The 12,477-nt window shown below is 42.5% G+C and overlaps 1 protein-coding gene across 4 annotated transcripts in view; it reads left to right on the top strand.

Moving 5' to 3' along the window:
- Positions 1–5,646: 5,646 nt before the first annotated feature.
- MTUS2 (microtubule associated scaffold protein 2) overlaps positions 5,647–12,477 on the top strand; it is a 249,282-nt gene continuing 242,451 nt past the window's right edge. For 2 of the 4 annotated variants that reach the window (XM_027884597.1, XM_027884592.1), the window contains exon 1: positions 6,225–6,514. The gene's annotated coding sequence lies outside the window, so the exon portion shown is untranslated. Of the gene's footprint in view, positions 5,689–5,771; positions 5,964–6,224; positions 6,515–12,477 lie in introns of those variants that run through there. The other 2 variants (XM_027884594.1, XM_027884593.1) reach the window with 2 other exon arrangements.

The following is a 12,477-nucleotide window of genomic DNA, read 5'->3' as shown; positions in this document are numbered from 1 at the left end:
TGATCATTTGCCAGGCTGATGGGCATCCCTATGCTTCTGTTTGCCTCCTTGCCCCAGGCTTGAATTATTCGTCCTGAAAACTAAATCTAGAACAAAAAAAGTCTTATGCTTGTAAATATAAGAGTTCTTGTGGGGAGTTACCAGTATTTATAAAGCTTTTCTTGTGTACAGGGTGTGCTATCATGTCCAAAAACATTGTCAGCAAAAATAGGGGCAGGAAGAATAAGCTGTTTCTGAACTGTCTGGAACAGTTCCACTGTGTTCATTTTTAGAGAGCTTTCCTATGAGCACAAGGAGCCCCACCCTACTCTGCAATGGGACATTCTCTGAATTTGTATGTTGCCCAATCAAAATTGATTGTTAAAGTGATTTACTTTTTCCTCATAAAGCATTCATCAATTGTAACGTGCATAAACCGCTGTACACAAAAGATCAGTAGAATTTTAAAAAAATGACAATTTTATGGGTTTCAAGACTACAGAATCATGCTAATTATCAAAAACTAGCAGAAGAACTATTGAAGCTTGGTTTCTATTATTTTTTTCTCTGATTATAAATTCACTTTTTAACTGATCTATACTAAACTGTTTACGTATCAGAGAGCCACATGCAGGGGAGTCCCACTTCCCATGAGCAAGCAGGTGTTCAGCCATCTCTGGGAAAGCCAGGCTCCTTGATGAGTAACAGTGGCTTGGGAAAACAAACAACACTCCAAACATCCTCCTGTCCACTTCCTCCTCCTTCCCCCAGCTTTATATGCTGAGCATGACACCACATAGTGTGGGATATCCCTTTGGTCATCTGGGGTCAGCTGTGCTGGCTGTGCCCCTTCCCAACTCCTTGAGTACCTCTAGCCCACTTGCTGGTGGGGTGGGGTGAGGAGCAGAAAAGGCCTTAATGCTGTGTAAACCCTGCTCAGCAGTACCTAAAACATCTCTGAATTATCAACACTATATTTTTTCCAGCACAAATCCAAAACACAGATCCTTAGCAGCTACTGTGAAGAAAATTAACTATACCTCAGCCCAAACCAGCACATCCTGACACACAACTTCTTTGTAGATAAAGAAAGCATTTTAGATTTTTATTCCTAGTGTTGTTGCATCTGTTCTTGTGAGCTGCTTGAGTTCATGGTGTGGTTTTTGTGTGTGATTTCATATTTAAATGGTTCTTGGGAACATCTCTTTCTATTATAACAGTGTTTGTAAATAAACAAGGTTTGTATGGGGGTTTTTTGTCTGTTGCTAGCTTGACTGATGAGGAGTGCTGGTATCTGTGGCTAGTTTATTTACTAGGGGCAAACTGGGTGTCCTCACTTTTGCTGACTCAGTGGTCTAGGTGCAAGATTGATGTATGTGATAGTTCAGGTGGAAGAGTGTCCTCCTAAAACTATACTGGCAAATAAGCTGTATGTGTATGGCTGCCTATAAGGATATTCCCAATTAGTTTTCAAAGGTGTCTATTACCTCTAGGAAAAAAAGAGCTTAAGACAGTTTTTCAATTGGTGCTGGTGAAGAAGATCAGACATCCAAGGCAGGTTTTTAGATGTGAAAGTAGTCAGCAGCCAAATCCCAGTAAAATGATAAACAGATATTTAAGGATTCTTTGCAAATAAAATAGTTTACCAGCTTTGAAAATTTAAAATGGAACACTAAGTTGACTTTATCATATACCTTAAAAACTGGACTGCAGTTCACTTTTAATTCAACAATTGTAGATGTTAAATCTCAGATTAATATTATGTAGCAGGGAGGCATATTGTTCTTGCTATGTGGTATTTTTTTTAAACAGAAATAGCTCTAAATAACTTAAATTCAGTTCAAAGAAGCCCATCTGTTACTGTTGTTGTTTTCTTGCCCATAATTTAAATGGTAAACATCAAACTGTAAATACTTCAACTGTGTTCTCCCTTTGACAAAGAAAACGTGGTAACTGTTCACCTTATTGTGAAAGTAGTTCAAAACACGCAAAAAGGCAGGTATGAAATTATCAGCTGCTTGATGCAAAATAGTTATTTCCATCAACTGCTAAAAAATTCCTCACTTAGTTTCTGATCACCCTTACCTTGTTTTCCAGCTTACATCTCCATTAATCTGAAAGAAGGTAACTTTAGGAATATTTTAAAAAGGAACAATTTGCACCCTGTAAATTTTTCAAACACACTTTTTATTTTAATGGTCCACATCTACTTTGTTTAATGAGTTTGAAAAGCTTTAATTTAAACTTCAGTGGGTGCTCTAGTACTAGTACAACACTGTCATGCAACATTGATTCTTGTCTAACAAGACAACATAATCAGAAAAATATGCAGTAGTTTTTATAACAATAATGTTTTCCTTCATTGAAAACACATATAAATGTGCCTGAAGACTGTTTCTGGGCACAAATTGTTTAAAGCTTGCCCTTGCTGTTGCTTCTGTTTGCATAAAATTTAAGTTTTTTCTTTGTATCTCTGCTGTTTCTGGTAAGTTTTATCTTTCCGAACCTAATATTTTCCTTTTTCAGCCTTATCTCAAAAGCCATTTATTTTAGGTTCTTGAGTGTTCCTACCATTACAAACACAATATTTTTACTGATTTTCCAGAGTAGTCAAGACAAATGAAGTGGGATGAAAAAATAATAGGTTTTGTCTGAACAACCACAGTATTATGTTAAGCTGCAAGTTTGTCTTTGTTAGCAAAGAGCACTGCCAGGCCCCAAGGAAAGCCTGTCTGCTTGCATTGGGGAACTGCTGGAGTGGTCCCTGGCCTGAATTTGACCCCTGCCAGCTAACTTTCTACCAGTGGGTTCCCAGGCTTATTTTGGGAGTTAGAGGGTCAGGACATGTCCCCATTGGACTGTCCGCATCCAGTCACCCATTTCAATATCTTGGAAGGTGGTCTCATCCCTGGGAAACTCCTTGGGCTTGTTTAATTTAATGAGATGGCTATAGCCTACAAGGTTTCCTCAAGCAACCTGAGCTAGCAGTGCTGGCAGCTCGTGTGCAAGTCAGCAGCTCTAATAGCAGTGTTTGATCCTAGATCTGTATGTGCCTCCTTCCTAGGTAAATGTAGTGGTGACATGGGACGTGAAGACTGCTGTGATGGCATGGCTCCTGTCTGCCCTGCCACTGACACTGTGCTAGGGGCCCCTTGTCCCCTTGCTCTCAGGAATGTCCCCCACCTTGTGCTGGACACATGATCATGGTTCAATGGGTGAAGTAATGCACCACTGGAGCAGCTCTGCAGCGGTTACAAGGGAGTAAACCCCGAGGGAATTGGAACATATATCAGAACGTTATATTTTCAGGCTCAGGAGATTAACAGAATCACAGAATCCCCCAAGTTGGAAGGGACCCACATGGATTGTTGAGTCAAACCTCCAGCCCTGCACAGGACCATCCCCAAGAGTCACACCATGTGCCTGAGAGCATCATCCAAACGCTTATTGAACTCGGTCAGGCTTGGTGCTGTGACCACTTCCTGGGGAGCCTATTCCAGCACCCAGCCACTCTCTGGGTGAAGAATAATATCCAACCTAAACCTGCCCTGAAACAACTTCAGGCCATTCCCTTTGGTCCTGTCACTGGTCACCAGAGAGAAGAGATCAGTGCCTGCCCCTCCTCTTCCCCTCACAAGGAATTTGTAGCTGCAATGAGGTCTCCTCTCCTTCGGGCTGACTAGAGCATGTGACCTCAGCTACTCCTCGTACGGCTTCCCCTCAAGGCCCTTCACCATCTTCATTGCTCTACTTTAGACACTCTCTAAGAGCTAAATATCTTTCTTATATTGTAGTGCCCTAAACTGCACACAATATTCCAGATGAGGCTGCACTAGCAGGACAGTCACCTGCCTTGACCAGCTGGTGATGCTTTCCTTGATGCTCCTCAGCACATAGTTGTCCCTCCTGGCTGCCAGGGCACTGCTGACTCATATTCAACTTGCTGTTGACCAGGACTCCCTGGTCGCTTTCTACAGCACTGATTTTCAGCATCTCATTCCCCAATCTGTATGAACATTTGGGGTTGTGCCATCTCAGGTACAGAATCCAGCACTTCTTGTTGATCTTCACATGGTTGGTGATTGCCCAGTCCTCTAATTTGTCGAGATCTCTCTGCAGGGCCTCTCTGCCTTTGAGGGAGTCAACAGACAGCTACTCCCAGTTTTATATTGTCTGCAAACTTGCTTTGTATCCCTTCCAGTCCTGTGTGCAGGTAATTTATGAAAATGTTGAAGAGCACAGGGCCCAAGACGGAGCCCTGTAGAACCCCACTAGATTGTCCCTCTGATGTTACCCTATCCATTATTACCCTCTGTGCTTGACCCAATACCTCACCCACCTCATGATGTGTTCATCCAGGTGTGTGCTGGACATTTTGTCCAGAAGAACCCTGTGAGAGACAGTATTGAAAGGTTTACTGAAATCCAAAAAGAATAAATCAACTGGCTTTTCTTGATCGACAGTGAGGGTTACCTTGTCATAGAAGGAAATCAGGTTTAGTAAGCAGGACTTTCCTCTCATGAAGCTGTGACCGATGACTGCATTGTCTTTCAATACCTCCCAGAATAATCTTCTCCATAACTACTTTACCAGGCACTGAAATGATACAGACCTTTAATTTCGAGGGTCCTTCTTCTTTCCCTTCTTGAAAACTGGAACAACATTAATCAGTTTTCAGTCAGCTGGGACCTCTCTGGATTATCAGGACCACTCAAAAATTGAGAGAGGTTTTGTGATGACAGCAGCCAGCTCTTCGAGGATTCTGGGATTAATCCCATCAGACCCCATAGATTTGGACTGACTCAGTGGGAGCAGCAGATCCTGCGCAATTTCATTTAAAATGGGGTTAATGTTGGTTTGTGATTTACTTTTTCTCACTTTTTTCCCAGTGTTTTTCTAAGCATTGAGTTTTTCATTTGTGTCTCAGATCGTTCTTCTCCTCACATCTCTTTCTTCCCATGCCTGTTGCCTCCGTCTGTTGTGCTCCCACATGCCTGGCTTTATGCCCTGCTCATGAATTCTGCTTTATCACATTATTTCACTTGTCTGTGACCAAGTCCAGGTCTTCTGTGGTCTGTCTCCTCTCAGGTGCACACCATGTTATGCCCCCACTACTTTTGCTCCCCACTAGTGAAACCACAGCAGTGATGCTCATGACTCTCCCCTCCCTTTACTTCGCTCATATCTTTTTTGCACCTTTTTTCTCAGAGTGAGTCTGCTTTTCCAAACTGCCACCTCTAACTGAGCTCAGAGTGTCCTTCCCCATCTCAACCCTTTTCAAGCCTTGAGGTTCTTAGCATTGTCTCATTATACTGCCATCCAAAGGTCTGTGCTCCTGGGTATTGATACTGCACAGAATAGAGGAGGCACTTGCTAATCTTTTCCTGCTCCATTAGTTTTAAAAAGCAGGATTTTTAATCCTTTTTGTTTCCCAGTGCAGGTACAGTCAGGTGAGACTGTTCTCCAATTTTAGAAGAAAATCAGACTTTGTTCCCATACAGAGAGAGAGAGAGGGAAACAAAGGGTTATTAAGTGGTGGCAGCTGGGTAAAACTCTTACATTTAACTGTTTTGTATTTTTGCAGCTGGGTTGTGTAAGTGCCAGGTGACACCTCTGTGCTTGTCTCTTTGAGGGCTGGCAAGAGCAGTAGGGAGAACTGTGTGAGGCTGCTCATGGGGGAGAGATGAGGTGGCTGCCCAGATCCTTCAGGTCGGTGCGTCGGCAGTATTTTCTGAGCCATAGTTACTGGATTTTCCTGCTGGCGCAGGGGGATCTGTGAGCTGCAGCTTCCTGGCAGGATTCTGGGAACAGCACCAAAACCGCCGAGAGGCAGCAAGCAGGTTTTGTGCTCTGAGTCAGAAGCAGGCTGAGAAGATGCAGCCCTCAAAGCACGAACCCAAGATGGGGAAAGGAATCTGTACAAAGGGGATATTTCCAGTGTGAAGTTCAGAGCTTGGGTGGACCCTCTGCTGCCAGCACTCTTGGTGAGTCTGCGGGTCAGCTGCTGGTTTTGGTGCAATCACGGGAGAAGGGAGATTGCTGCCTTTCACCACCGCTACCCCGAGCCAGCTCATCCTTCTAGCTATTTCTGTCTATGCTTATCTATAGCATCATTCCCCTTGCGCCTGTGTACCTGCCAAGCATTCAAAACAGGCACTGCTGTGGCAGCCTCCTTTCTCTGCAGCCTGGAGGATAAATGACTTTTTTTTAATTGCTTTATAAATGCTTTTTTTTTTTTTAATTGTTTTTCTGTGTCAAGAATTTACAGTAGGAAAGCTAAGCTGGAGAAATGCTTTCAGGAGTGGGTGGCAAGGTTGGCAGATCCCTGCTTGTTCTTAGTCTCTAGGGAGGTCCTGTAGTCTGGCCCTAGCCAGGCTCACTAGCTGCCCTGGACATTGGTACTCCCTTTGAAGGCAATGGTTTCCTGGAGTGAGATGTGGTCTCGGGTAAAAACAGACAAAGTTCGGATGCAAGAGAGAAGACCTGGATCTGACTTGCCTGCGAGGGGATCCAGAACAGAAAACTGAGTGCTTGGGTAAGTTCACAGCAGCTGGCTTGTCCAGTGCAGAACACTGTACTCTTCTTTATTATAGTCTGAGTTACCCAGTGTAAAAATAACATTATCAGAAATTCTAATATGTATATACTATATGCTGTCTGTATGCTATGTGTGTTTTATTTAGTTTGGGCTGTGAAGTGGACTGCTCTCTGTGTTTAGTACAACTTACTGTGGCTTGTGGCGTTGTTCCCAGCTGGGAATTTCAGTGTTTGCATCTGGAGTTGTGCAAATACACGCAGGTGTGCAAAACTTATATCCTGCATTTGCATCTGTGTTGCAGCACTGGTTTGGGCCAGTAAATTTCACTTGGATTGGAAAATTGGCATTACAGCATGTCTTCTGCCACTTCAGTGTAGTCTTCAGAGGCATTGGAGCATAGATAGTATGTGTATTTGTAACATACTGCTTCCAATCCTTAAAATGAAAGGTGTAGACATAATGGGATTCAGTTTCAAGGCAAAAGTGGCTTTATTGGAGAGGCACAAAAAGAGACTGAATAATCAGAATGTTCTTCTTTTAAATAATTCAGTTTTAAATACAGAATTTCAGTGTGAGGCTGTCAGGGCTCCCCTTTTCTGCTGTCCTTCCACTGACTGAAACTGTCGTAAGATTTTAAATACAACATGGTTTCAGACATCGTATATCTATATTTCTTTGTCAAATCTGTAATTAAATATGAATTTTTATGGCAGTATGTACAGCAGAAGTTGCTTTGATGAGTAAGAAACACTGAAGTATGTGGAGGATCTAAATATATAAATTAATATGTTTCTTACGCTGTTTGTAAAATACCTCTGTGCTATAGGGAACCCCTGATTTACAACATGTAACTTCAAAAAAAAGTTTTCAGCACTTCCACAATAACAAAAAGTTATCTGTAAGTGATTAATAGTGATTGATTGTTTGAGCTGAGATTGCTTTGCCCTACCAGCTGTGATCTGTATTGTATTTCTGGATAGAGGTGTTTGGCTAGCTTTTTGGCTTAGTTTCTTACTGGACTATGAAGTTAAACCTGGCAGATCCAAGGAAGAATGTGTTTTACCCTGATTGTTGAAAATTATCCACCTTTACTTGTATGAGTCAGGCAGGTTTCAATATATATGTATATTAGGGGATTTAAAAACCGTAAGTAACGAAGTTCTATTCTTTTCTCAACCTATAAGTACAAGTAACTAGTACCCAGCCCTTGTCATAAGTTGGTGAGAAAGTCCTTTAAAAATGGGATTGCTGTCGCTGCACCGCTGCATGCATTCAGGAATGACAGCACAAGAGGTGGGAGTAATTTTGTCTCATTTTTACCATCTAAAGTTAAACTGGTCATTCAGGCTTACACCACTTCAAAGGGAGAGGTGCACAGTTCATTACACTCTGGAGCAGCTCTTGTTCTCTTTGAGTACATGATGTCTGTGCAGTTAAATAGCTTAATTCTTCTGTTCAGTCCCAGGTCCTTGTCTCCCAGATTTGATAGGCTGAGTTCTTTTCTTCAAACACTTGTCTTTTGGAGACAACTAATTATTTCTGCCTGAGAAAGAACCCGTTTTAGTTTTGAGGACAGCTTACTGAGGGGGCTGACACAGGAGGAGTGAAGGGTGACGTTGCACCATGTCTGGTTCCCCACATCGTAAACATCCTCCAGTGCTGTCCCAGTAGAAGGGTTACCAAAAGCACCATCATGCACATGCCTCGCTCCAAGACATGCAATTCATGTAGTTAAATGCTGCTCTGGTGTACTGTGACACAGACCTCGTTTTGTATCAGACAATTTTGAATAAAGAAAATAATCACTTTCCGCAAGGCACATTGACGTGTGGGCAAAGGGCTTAGTGTATGGATGTGACTAGGTGGGTGTAGGGGTGACTGTGTGTGGGTGCTTTGGGAACGAGAGATGTGTCTGTGGTGTGTCTTTGGCAGGATAGACACTGTCCTGCTGTCCTGTTGGCCAGGGAAGTGCCTACCTGCTGAGCTGGGCTAGATGCATTTCAGGCAGCAGATAGATGGAGCAGATCTCACCTGACATGACTTACACAAAGTCACTCAGCAGGTGGGTACCAAAGCTGGATACAAATGCCAGGCCCATGTGCTACTCCTTAGGACACCCCACCTCCCCAGCAACCACACAACCCCTCCCACAAAGATCTGTGAAATATCTGGGTTAAACACTGGTGTCCTCACACCCGACATGAAGTGGGTCTGGCTGGGCAATGCTCAGCAATGTGGCTGTGTGAGGATGTGAAATCATCCATGTCTGTAGGATGTGAGGAAAAAAATACAGGAAAAATAGTTATTTTCCTACATTTTCCAGAACATCATAGCTAAGATCCTGTTGTGCAGCAAGGGCAGCAGGTGCCTGGCTCTGTCAGAGTGGTCATGGTGGCCTTAACCGATCCTTTACAAGCCACTAAACCACACAACATTTGTGAACGCTGCTGCAGTGTGCTCCTTTGCGTTCTAGTTCCTATGGAAACATGCTGTAAGAATGTCTAAAATAAGTACAGTGCTTTGAAACTATTATTATTTTGATCTTTCCTTTCCTCCAAAAATCTCCTTTATCACCTTTCTGGATGAATTTTTAATCCATTGAAAAGGTTGTTGTCATTATCTGGCAATAGTGTGCTACCCAGCTTACCCAGTTGTCTGCATCCTGGGATCTGATGGATTGAGATCAGTGCTCCCTTCCCCCATCCTCCCCACTCAGTGGAGTGGCAGGATGTGGTGCAAGTGTTGAACATGCATATATGTATGTGTGTGTGTATCTATATACACTGAAGGTGGTCTGGCTCCCTTTTTTCACCATGCATTAAATAAGACAGCGTTGTTTGACACAACAAGAAGCTTATTTCCAGCTCTTTTAGGATCCATGGCATAGTATTGCCTGGGAGGGAGTTCTGGAGGTCACCTAATCCAGCTGCCAGTTGGAGCAGACGCCTCTACATTGTTGGTGCGGGAGATGGTTGTGAGCCAGATGGAGACATCCTGCAGGTCCCCTCTTCCCTGTGGGAGGGTCAGTGCTGGAGCAGGTTATGGGCTGTTTAGGACAGCTCTTGCAAAGGAAACTACTTGTTCTCCCCAAAAGGATGCTCATGCTGGTAGCTGAAAACAGGACTGTGTATTTAAAGCACTTTCCTCCCAGTGCTCCTGTGGTTTTCTTGTAAAGCTTTCAGCTCCCTTACGGCAGCAGTCTCCCTGACCTTAGTAGTGTCTGAGATTTTCAAATAGCCATGTCCCACTTTCAAAAACTACTTTTGATGAGAGAGCTTTAGGAGAGGTAGGGCTAATCATATAAAGGGCTAAAAAGCCTCTTTTAAAGCTAGGTGCTAATTTTTGCTCATTTTCATGCTTCTGACATCTTGCAATACCATGCCTCAGTGCTAGATACCAGAAGAGCTAGATACTAGAAGAGCTAGTGATGCATGTTTGGCATTCAAGGGGGAAGCAGGCATTTAAACTCAGAAAAGCGATTCAAAGGAATTTCTTGGCAGTGCCAAAACCCTTTGACACCCCTGTATGCTGGATACATATATCCCTCAGTATCTGGATTCCCAGAGCATCTTCTGGTTTGGGGATCTGTGCAGGTGGTGTTTCTGTACAGCCCTGCTTCACCCCAAGAGTGGAGGTAACAACAAAAGCAGGTTTGAAATAAAAGGGAGTTGACACTGGAGCAATATTTTTTATAGCTGTACATCCCAGACAAAATAAATTACAGAGTTATGAAGATACGGATCTAGCTTACATTCTGCTTTAACATTAAACTAAGTCTTAGCTGTTTGAGAAGTGTAGGCATCTGTTTGAATCCCATTCCAAATCATCAGGCCAAATTCTGCAGAGCCAGTGAGCAGCTGCTGTGTAATTATGCACCCTGCTTTATGTGGTTGAATGCTTAGTCTTTGCATGATGTTTTATGTGTTTATAGTAACTGTAGTAGCATCATGAAATCTGTTTTATTTTGGTGCAACACCGAAGGCCAGTAGAAGAAACATGAGTCTAATCATAATGGACAGAATAAAACTTTATAGACTGTTTTCAGGGTTGCTATCATTGTGGAGTTAAAACATTCATTAACCAAGCAGACAAATCGAAGTGAAAATATTGGTCCAAAAAAAACTAATGTTGTGAAGATGGCATTTGCATTTCATATCTGCAAAGATCCCCTCTTACTCAAATGACAAGCATTGGGTCCAGCACTGAAGCGAATACCAAGAGAGATGAGAATCATGAACTATGGAGCAGCAGTGGTTTATAAAGAGAAATTGCTCTGTTTTAATGTGGATATGCAAGGGCTCTATTTGAACTGCTTTGGAGCTGGGCCACTGTAGATGTAACCTTTCTAACCCACTTGATAAGTTCATCTGTATGCACAGTATGTAGGTCATTCACATTTATTCTGAGTAGCCCAGAAAAGAATGCAGTAAGACTTCAAAATATGTTGCATTTCAACCCTTTCATTGTAGTAGATTTCTCTTTCCTACTCTTCCTTGTTCATCTATACTTCCTATGCTGGAAGAAAAACCGAGTAAGATATCACCTAATGGGCATGGATAGCTGATAAATGAAATGCTAAATAAACAGCTGCAATGGTGAGAGAGTAAGACATAGCTGGAGGTCCCCTGCAAGTATGAGGGACAAGATCTATGAAACAGAGAATTATCTACTCATTTAACTAAATCATTGTAAATTTGTTTAGCAGTCATGAGAATTTTGGAATTGTCTTCCATTTGAGAAGGGCAATATTGCAATCATTTAAAAGAATTATTCTGGCATATTCCATTAGATAACATAAATCTGACCCATAGTAAATCAATTGTTAAACTCTCTTAAGAGAAAAATCATAAGTTATCTCGAAGGTAATGAACTCATGAGGAAAGTACATGTGGTTCAAAAAAGGAAAATCGCAGAATCTAAAAGTGATTTTTACAGGTGGCATTATTAATTTTGACCTTGTATAGAAACATAAAATGGTTTGTGTTGGAAGGAACCTTAAAGATCAGCTGGTTCCAACCCTCCTGCCATGGGTAGGAACACCTTCTACCATAGCCACCTAGTCTTTTCTTGGGCCCAAGTGATATCAAACATACCAAATGTGGCATAAATGGTAATGATAGAAGGTCATACTTTGAATTGGGATGTAGTGTCCATTGGGTTCCCACAGGAATTCACATTCAGTCTGGTTTGTGAATATAAAAATCAATTGAATTTAAAAGTAGTACTGGACTGGGAGGCATTGCAAGCTCTGCTGAGAACAGAGAGAATTTTATAGCTGATAAACTAGAAGTACTAGATTTTCTATCTGCAAGGCTCAAATAAGACAAATGTAAACACACAGATCTATGGAAATAATCTGAAAATAAGTAAAAAAGCAGTACTAAGAGGAGGAGGTTCAAGTTGTCAGCCTGTAATCAGTGTCTCAATACTGGATAAGGATTAACTCCTTGACTGTGCTAGACAGAGCATGACACTAGCAAACAGCACTGTTTATTCAAGAACCTCAGGAAAGGAGCAACCAAAATCTTACTTTTCTTCTGGCACAAGTGCCCCTGGAGCCCTGCTGGCACTGAAGGCTCATTGAAGGATGGTGTCTGGCCTGTCACCACAGTGAGCTACCATGCATGCCTCCACCTGCAGCGACTTGCTTTGTGCTGCATCTAACACCTGTCCCAGTGTTCAGTCCTAGCTCCTGCTGGAGCTCAGCGAAGATAGAAATGGAATTAAGCACAAGAAAAATTGGTGGGCAGCCATAATATATGCAGGCAGAAGGGTACCACCATGGAGTCCTGTGAAAGGGGGAGGAAACAGCAGAAAAGTAAAAGGGAACAGCCCCTTCCCAGAGCCACCCTCACTGAAACACAAGTCCCTTAGGCCACATTAGTTAAACTGGGTAAGCAGAGTGACAGCAATCAATATAGGTTTTGATGCCAGAATTAATTTTTACCAGTCAGTACACT

This window comes from Empidonax traillii, unplaced genomic scaffold (assembly GCF_003031625.1).
Source record: "Empidonax traillii isolate 1590-97213 ecotype Southwest subspecies unplaced genomic scaffold, ASM303162v1 scaffold149:size904812, whole genome shotgun sequence".
Taxonomy (NCBI): domain Eukaryota; kingdom Metazoa; phylum Chordata; class Aves; order Passeriformes; family Tyrannidae; genus Empidonax; species Empidonax traillii.
Note: the sequence above shows the minus strand (reverse complement) of the source record. Positions and strands in the feature narration are given on the sequence as shown.